This window comes from Rhinatrema bivittatum, chromosome 6 (assembly GCF_901001135.1).
Source record: "Rhinatrema bivittatum chromosome 6, aRhiBiv1.1, whole genome shotgun sequence".
NCBI lineage: Eukaryota > Metazoa > Chordata > Amphibia > Gymnophiona > Rhinatrematidae > Rhinatrema > Rhinatrema bivittatum.
The window spans coordinates 268,158,383-268,167,441 of NC_042620.1; positions in this window are offsets into that span (position 1 = coordinate 268,158,383).

The following is a 9,059-nucleotide window of genomic DNA, read 5'->3' on the forward strand; positions in this document are numbered from 1 at the left end:
AGACTTCCTGAGCTCGCCTCGCTCCCCTCGTGGTCTGCACCCCTGGCTGTATAGGGTGCGAAGGGGACAGTGTGGTCCACGACCAGCCCAAGTGCTGTGTAGGGTGCCTGAGGGACTCGCGTTCCTCGTCCAAGTCTACGTTCCAAGTCTTCATCCCCTCGTCTCTTCAGTTCCAAGCCTCCGTCTCCCAAGCCTACATTCCAAGTCTACGCTTCAAGTCTACATTCCAAGTCTACGTACTCCTCAAGAGTCCCAAGCTCCACGTCTTATTCCTCAGCCTCAAGTTCCAAGCTCCTAGTCCTTGCCCAAGACTTATCTTAACCTTGTCTTCCTAGATCCGTCCACCTCTGTTCCAGTGCCGCCCATTCCTGCACACACACCCTCACCACGGGTGCGACTCATGTCCCGACCTGAACCGCCCATGTGGCCGAGGGTTCCGCTCTCCCATGAGCTAAGTGATGCGTGCTGAGCCCGCACATCGGCCCCTGAAGGCTGCGCTCGCTACAATGCCCCACACAAGAAAGAGCTCATAACACACATTTAGACTACTTCATTGTGCTAGATAGATTGGGGAGGTTGTTGACCAATGCTGGACTTAAATAGTTTGAATGATAGAAAATCTGAAATTCACCTTACCATCTTCAATTAGAAATTCCCATTACAAACTTTCCAATGAGGTATAACACCAATAGGCAATAAAATTGGCCCAGAAAATTCAAGGGAGTACTTATAAGACATAAGCTTAAAGAAAAACTGGCTTAATGGATATAGTGGTATTTAATACTGATTATCTCAAGGGATCGTGTTACACAGGATGGATGTTTAAATTCCTGGCATTCAAAAAGGATTTCAGCTGTTCAATCTTAGTGAAAATAAAACTTTCATTTTTCCCTCATATTGTACACCTACATGGGTATTTCAATACGAAGGTGTAACCTAAGGCTAATATCTGGGTTCTCAAATTTAAGAAATCCCTTCTCCCTATTTGGGTTGGTCTAGCAAAATCCAGAAATATTTTAACAACTTGCCCACAAAATGCCATAGTAATATTTTGAAAATACTTTATCATAACATCACTGACATCTTTTTCTGTCATAAATGACACTAACAATGTTCCTCGGTCTAGGACGTTCACTGTAGAACTTTCAAGGAATTGTCAGGTTGTCAAGAGCTTCCAGCCACTTTTCTTCCTTATTTCTTCTGGCTTTTGTTAGGAAATAAGCCTTGTTAACCAGAGGCAATTTAGATTCTTCAAATTTTAAGTTTTCTACAAGAAGCTTTCTTAACATGCTTTTCTGCGTGCTCCCAAAACTTGTGCTGTTTTTTGTTCCATCTCCTCAACTTTGTTATCAAGAACTTTTATCTGGCCTCCCAAATTACGGTTAAGGGATTGTATCTCAAAGTCCATTCTTTCATATTTATTTTCACATTCCTTAACTAGCAGTCCAAGATTAGCTACCAAGTCCCACAAAGTGTCCAGGGTTACTACAGCTGGCTTAGGGGGCAATTGAAAAAACTCACCCCCTTCTGGGGCTTTCAGTGGCCCTGGAGAATCCACCACCTGTGCCGGCAAGATCCTTCTTTCTTCTTCACCAGGGTCAACCGGAGACAGCGATATTTCAAGCTCCTCCTTGGCCCTTGTCGATGCTGAACCCAGCATACTCGAGGAGAAACAAGGTTGCAGTTCTTTTCTTCCAACTTGGCTCCCCCTCCCGCCAAGGGGGTGATGTCATTTTCCAGTGCTGCGTCTTGGATGTTCACCAGCGGCATAGGTGGCGGTGGAGGTCGGCAATCCGGGGGACTAAGCGTGGTTTCCCCATACAGTGCCCGAGCTCCCTCTCCGGACACTGAAGCAGGGACTAAATCACCTGTTTTTACCACTATCGGGGTCGCTAAGGATGTTATCTGCTTCTGTCCTTCAGATAAGCCGGGTTTTGGGGGAAAAACCCAAATTTTACCTTTTCTTATAGGCGGTATCTCTTTCAGGAAATAAAATCAGGCAGAGCGATTTTTCCTTACGGCCATTCACGCCACCATCTTGGGCTCATCAGTATGGCAACTTCTTATGTGACTCTAGGACGCAAAATATCCTCACGGTTCTAATATCTTGAAAATTCTCTTGAGTGGCAGGTACACACACACTTTCTTTATATCCATGATCATGCCTAAGAATTCCAGTGACCGAACTCCAGTGACAGTGACTCCAGGTTGTTTTTGCATAATTCACCTCCCAACCCAGTCTTTCTAGGATCTGGATCACTGTGGCCAAAGCCTGCCAGTTCTCCTGATGACCCCGACATTCAAGTAGGGATGAACTTGTTATCCCATGTGTGCGCAGAGCTGCCATCACGATCACATTACCTTGGTGAGAGTCCTTGGCGCCGTCACAAGTCCAAAAATCAGGCTTTGAAATAAAGTGCTGATCTAAAATGCAAAAATGAAGTTCTTGAAACAATTGTCTCATGGGAATATGAAGATAGATCTCTGCCAAAGCCAATGACGCTAGAAATTTTCTTCGTATTACTGTCATTATCGAATGGAGGGTCTCCACTCTGAAGTGGGGTACCCTAATACACCTGTTGTTTCCCCATTTGAGGTCCAGGATGCGCTGAAAGTGTGTCCTCCTTTGGTATTACAAAATAAATTGAATACGTCCCTTGCTCCTTTTCCCAGGACAGGATTAGGACTATGGCCTCCAAGGCCCGTAGCCTTTGCAGTGTCATTACTGTGTCCCTTTTGTCGTGCGGCAGGCAGGAAGAAAGCATAAATACATTTGCCACTGGTGAAATATATTCAAGTGCATACTCCCTTAAAATTATATCCAGAAACTATTAGTCCATCGTGATCTGGGCCTGCTCTGTATAATACCACGCCAGGCAGCCACCTATGGTATTACCAAAGGAGGGTTCACTTAATATCATTGTGAAGGGCAACTGCTACCTGTGGCTGCAGGCAGTTCTGTCCTTGGCCTCTTGGCCCCATGAAGGACTGGGATTTCTCTCTTGATGTGTATGCTGCTGTCACGCCTGACACTTTACCTTTGCTTTATCTGAAGTATTGTCCCCATCCATCAAATCATCTGCTATGAAGTTTGAAATTTTCAAAGTTACCAGTACATTAGAGATGAGGGCTGCAAGCTCCTCTTTTCAGAATAGCCTATCAAGGAATCCTCCTCTTCCGACAGGCTCTCCCCTTCCTCTTGGGAGCTTAGGGGCGTGCTCGATCCTGATTCATCCACCAACCGCCCTTCCTTGCCTAAATCCATTGTGGCAGTCACAGCAGAAGCTTTCACGCCAGTGTCTCCCACAGGAATTTAAGCCTTCCACTCTTACCTTCCGAAAAACCCTGGTTCATGGAACTTGAATCCCCCAGGGAATCCTATTTCTACATCAAACAAAAAGCGCAGATAAAATCCAGTGAAAAACACACAGCAGGATCCAGAGCGAGACCCTGTTCCAGGCTTCCCATCATAACCCCAGGCCATCCCCAGAGCCTCCCTCTTTCAGGAAAGGCATTGGCCCTGGTTGTCCTGAGGGCAATCCTTCCTCCTCTCCTATGGGAGAGAAGCAATGTCAACCACTGGTCCTACTCTCTCCCACAGACCTCCTTCTACTCAGGAGATGGGAGTTCACACAGGTCTCTCTGGATGGTCCAGCCTGGGCTGCCCATCCCAGGTGGGCCAGAAGGAGCCAGCCACGCTGGGCACCTTCTTGGTCCCGCAGGAGCAGCACCTGGGTTCTCGGAGCAGTCCCTGATACACTCGTGACAGAGTTGTTGCATTTACAGTGGCTGCTTAACTGGAGGGCCTGAATGCTGCTTCCTTCACTTTTTTTGGGGGGGGGGGGCTTAAAACAGTCCTGCGACCCAGATCCTTTCCTGTGGTGTAGCACACCACGACCCATGCTTTTACTCCCCCTCCTATACCCTCCCCAGAACACTCCCCACCTCTGGAGAACCATTTGGCTGGACACTGGAAGCTGCCATGGATACAGTGTTTGCCGTGGTCCATGGCTCCTCTCTGTCAAAGGATTGTTTATTTATTTATTTTTACAAGCTTTATCTTAAGCTTCTAGAGCAGCCAGTGTGCCTAGGCCTAGAAAGGGAGAGAAAGCAGGAGAGAGACCTTAGGCCAAAAATTGCTTTCCTGCTTTTTTTTTTTCTTTTAAGCAAATCCTCTAGGAGTCGTTACTTCCTAAGGAGTGAGGGGATCCTCAGTCCCTCGGAGCTGGGAAAACCACCCCTAGGTGCCTGCGACCAGGGGGAGGCCCCACCTGGGCAGTAGCTAGGGAAACTAACTCGAGAGATGAATGAGCTGTACCAGGCCAGGGACGCAACGATTTCTCTGGTAGACTTGAAGAGTCCGTTTTCCTCCTGTTATTCATTCCCAAGGAATAGCAATGGCTTTCTCTAATCCACCTGGCTAATAATATGTTTTGGACTTATTCTTAAAACTGTCTTTTACTGAAGAATTTGCACAGTCCATTAAACAAACATCATACGCTCTGGCATGGTCTCTGTACAGTGCAGCCAGACTTGGAAGTAAAGAATAGGCAACCTATCTTTTTGAGGTCCTTTTCACACTTGATTTCAATGATTCTGTTTCAGCCTACTATCTCCTTTTATTATGTTGTAATAATTCTAATAAGCTTTTATATACAACTGCTGTCTAGATTTAGCTCCTTATATAATGGAAGAGCAACTAAGTCCATCTAAAGTATTGTATCACTGGATCATCCATATGGCTCTAAGTTTTCTTTTTTTTTTTAATTCTTTATTTTATTACTTTTTCAAAATGTTTACAATAAACAAAACATTTAAGAAATCTCATAATGACTGAGTCCTTAATAAGAAAACAGGAAAAATATTTTTTCAACCTAACATTTAGCATACAATTCAGTCATTATTATACTTAAGGAAATTCAAGTGAGTCTCAGATATTTGAACGGATATAGAAAAACATTAGTCAAGGAAAAATGCATTGTCACTACTCTACTATCATATAAGCCGATCATTTTCCTGCTAGGAGATCCCTAAGACCTACTGGCTCTGTGAATGTGTAGGTATTCCCCTCTAACTTAACAGTACACTTGCATGGATATGGTGTTAAAGAACGAGGGAACATTATTAATCCAGTTTGCTTTTGCAACTGATAAGGAAAACGTTTTGAAATCCTTTTTTCGAAATCGATCAAGTACTTTCTATGGGGAAAGAGTATGGATCTTTCCAGATCTAGTTAAGATGACTCAATTACGCAGAAAGAAATTTCTATCTTATAGGAAAGAAGTAATAGATAAAGGTGGATATTTTATTTTAAAATATCCATGCAAGGCTCTAAGTTTTCTAAGCAACTGTCAAACCCATAACAAAATTACTGCTAGCAACATTTTTATGTGGTGAGCAGCTTTCCTGATAATTCATTAAATGCTGCTTGAACGTGCTTTGCTTTTGGGTTTGGCTTTATCTCTAATGTCAGATTATCAGTACCCCAGCCCGTAAAACTATGTATGTCACTATGTAAGTGCAGGGAACGGATGGAACCAGGGAGCAGGAAGAGAAAGATGAGCGAGGAACAGAAAGAGCAGGGACATAGATGAAGTGTGAATGTAAGAGGTGGTGGAGACAGGCGGTCCGATACCTGCGAAAGTTGCTCCTCGCAGCGTCTCCGGCTTTTCCCTGCAGAGAATCCAACTCCCGCCTTTCACGACCTTCCTTGGGACTTCAGCCCTGCACCCTTAGTTACGCCACCCTCTCTAGACTGGCTTCGAAAATTCACCGAAAACAATGAGTCCTGGGCACCACCATTAAACACCCTTCTACTCATGCGCTATCTGTTTGGCAATTCCAGGAAAAAGTAGACACAGTCCGACCAAAATTAGCCGTGCACCAAGATTAACGGAGAAGAGAGGAGTGGACAAAACTCTGACTGACTGCACATTACCGGCAGCTATTCTCGTTACATTACAGCTCTGCTCCACGATTCCTCATGCACAGGAGGCCACCATTTTTTTTTCCACAAAGCGCAGGTTCTTAAAACCTTTCTGACATCACTTCCTTCCTCCACTACGTAACCCACAATGCAACTGCTGCTTCCGTCTCCGTGAGAATGTGTTTTGGTGCCTCAGACCCTGCCTTGGGTACTGATTGGCTAGCATCATGGTGATTAAATTTTGGGGACAGTTGGACATTATTGTGATGCTGATTCGTTGAAACCATGACGATTAGGGGGCAGTACTTGAGTGAGGTGTGTGCATTGCGTTATTATTTGTGTTTCAGAGCACTGAAGGATGGCTAATAGTGATTGCTTTTCTTTTACTGACAGATCAGCAAAGTCTCTGTAGTGCATGATGACTTAAATATTCAAGTGGCATATGCTAAAATGAAAATTTAATCCAGAAAAGACAGAAGTTCTGTGAATTGGTAAGAAGGAGATAGCTCTTCACTTCTGCTGCTAAGTCTGGAGCTTGGGATTCACGGTCTTTACGCTCACCACCAAAAGTCAATTCCTAGCAGTGGCGAAACCAGCTTTTCATGTATTTATTTAGTATTTCTGAACCGCTATTCCATAGGTCGCTATTCATAAAATTTTGTTGACTAACATAAAATCACAAAGAAACTCGTACTTCACGGTTACATAAAAACAATAAAACTGAATGACCAACTGCAGCTAATACTCTTAAATATGAAGTAACCTAAACACCCCCCTAAAATCATTCATATTCAACAATTTTTTACAGGAGTGATTAATACAAAATAAAAATAACAAGTTAGCTATTGACATAATGAATAAATAAAGTAAAATAAACAGGTGGGGAAAAATATAACATGCCTGATTGCTTCCTGCTTCCGAGCCATTGCTTTGTAACTATCAAGCTGCTGAATCTCCAAAGGCCAATTTGAATAACGTCTTTAAGGGTTTTTGTTTTTAGATTTTGTATCTACTGTGAGGTGTAAGTTCAGGCATTGGGTTCCATAATATTGGGCCTGTGACTGTGCTTGTATGGTTCCTGACTTTTTCTAAATGTGCTCCAGAATACTGAGTACAGCCAACAACCTTCTATTAACTGATCTTAAAGCATGCTGAGGGCTGTAAAAATGTAGTGCTGCACCTAACTATATTTAGTCATCAGTATTCAGTATCTTATGTATCAATATCAAGATCTCACTGCTCTCTGTCTCTCTTCCCCCCCCTGACCTCACATCTTCCTTTTCCCTCTTTCACCATCTCTCTCCCTTCCTCTTCTCCCACTCTCTCTCTCTGCGTCTCTCCTCCATCCTCCTGTTTCTGTCTTTTCCTTTCTCCCCCTCTTTATAATTGAGTGGATTGCAGCTGTTTGGCAGCAAGAGGAGAGCAGCGGTGCATCAGCAGCATCCTCCACTTCTGCAGCTCTGGGTCTGTCTACTGCTGTGGTTTGTAGAGATGCACATTTCAAAACAGCAGTTGGGCCATGCAGTAGAGGAAGTGGTGGAGGAGAGCAGTGGTGCCTCAGGCCACTGCCTCCACCTTCTCTGCTGCATGACCCAACTGCTGTTTTGAAATGTGCATCTCTACAGCGTCCTGTGCAGCTCAAAGTAGTAGACAGACCCAGAGCTGCAGCAGTGCAGGACACTGCTGATGCACCACTGCTCTCCTCCTCTTGCTACCAAACAACTGCAATCCAGTCAGTTATAAATAAACTGAGTGCTTTTGGTATGAGCTGCAAAATGACTGACTAGGTTAGAAACTGGTTGAGTGGGAAGTGAGAGAGTAATGGTAAATGGAGTTCACTCCAAGGAGAGAAGGATTACTAGTGGTGTGCTGCAGGTATTGATCCTTGGACCAGTTCTTTTCAACATTTTCATAAGCGATTATTGCCAATGAATAGCCAGGAGGTGTGTAAACATGAGGGTGGATCTACCAAGGTTTGAGGAATAGAGTCTGGCAAATAAAATTTAATACTAAAACTGTAGAGTCATGCATTTGAGCCGCAAGAACCCAAGGGAATGGTACAGTATAGGTGTGAAATGCTATGCACAAAACAAAATCGTGATCTGGGGGTGATCATATATGATGATCTCAAGGTGATGTAACAAGTAATTAAGGAGATAGCAAAAGCCAGAAAAATGCTTGGGTCATAGGGAGAGGAATGGTCAGCAGAAAAAAAGGAGGTGATATGGCCTCTGTATAAGGCCCTGATGAGATCTTATTTGGAATACTGTGTACAATGCTAGAGACCATACCTTCAAAAGTATGTAAACCAGATGGAGTTGATCCAAAGGGTGGCTACTAAAATGGTCAATGGTCTTTGTTATAAAGTATATGGGGACAGACAAAGATATAAATATGTATACTCTGGAGCAGTAGTTCCCAGCCTGGGATCTGTTGTCCCCTAGAGGTCTACAAGACCATCACAGTTGGTCCACCAGAAGAGAGGCAACCAAAGCGCAACTGCTGAGAAATAGAGCAGGCTGACTTCACATCTGAGGAGCTCTGTTCTATGGCTGTTCTTCATTCAAAAATCAGAAGGCTCCATCAGAAGAAAATAGTATAAAGCATAAACATAGGCAAGTTAAATGTAAGACATTGATAAAACGGGCTAAGAGATAATTTGAAAAGCAGTTGGCCATAGAACAAAACCTCACAATAAAAACTTTTAAAAATATAGCTGAAGCCCTGCGAGGGAGTTGATTGGATCGCTGGATGATCAAGGGGTTAAAGGGGCACTTAGAGAAGACTATGCCATTGCAGAAAGATTAAACAACCGTAAAATGGAAGAGGGCAGGAGGGCATGCTATCAACTGCTTGGCCCTTCATAGGGGTGCCTTAAAGATGCTGTTGTAATCTAATGCTTTACTGAGATGTTTGTATTGATATGAATGCCCCTGGCCAGCTTCAGCCATCTAGCAAAATACCACTAAAATTATTTGAGAGCATAAATCAATAAGAGTTCTAGATGTGAATGAAGTCTTGGATCTATAAGAACAGGCCAAAATACAAATGTAAACCCTGCACCTCCAGTTCTATAATACCTTGCGATCACAGAAACTCGCCCAACAAAGAGTGCAGAGCAGAACGAGGACAT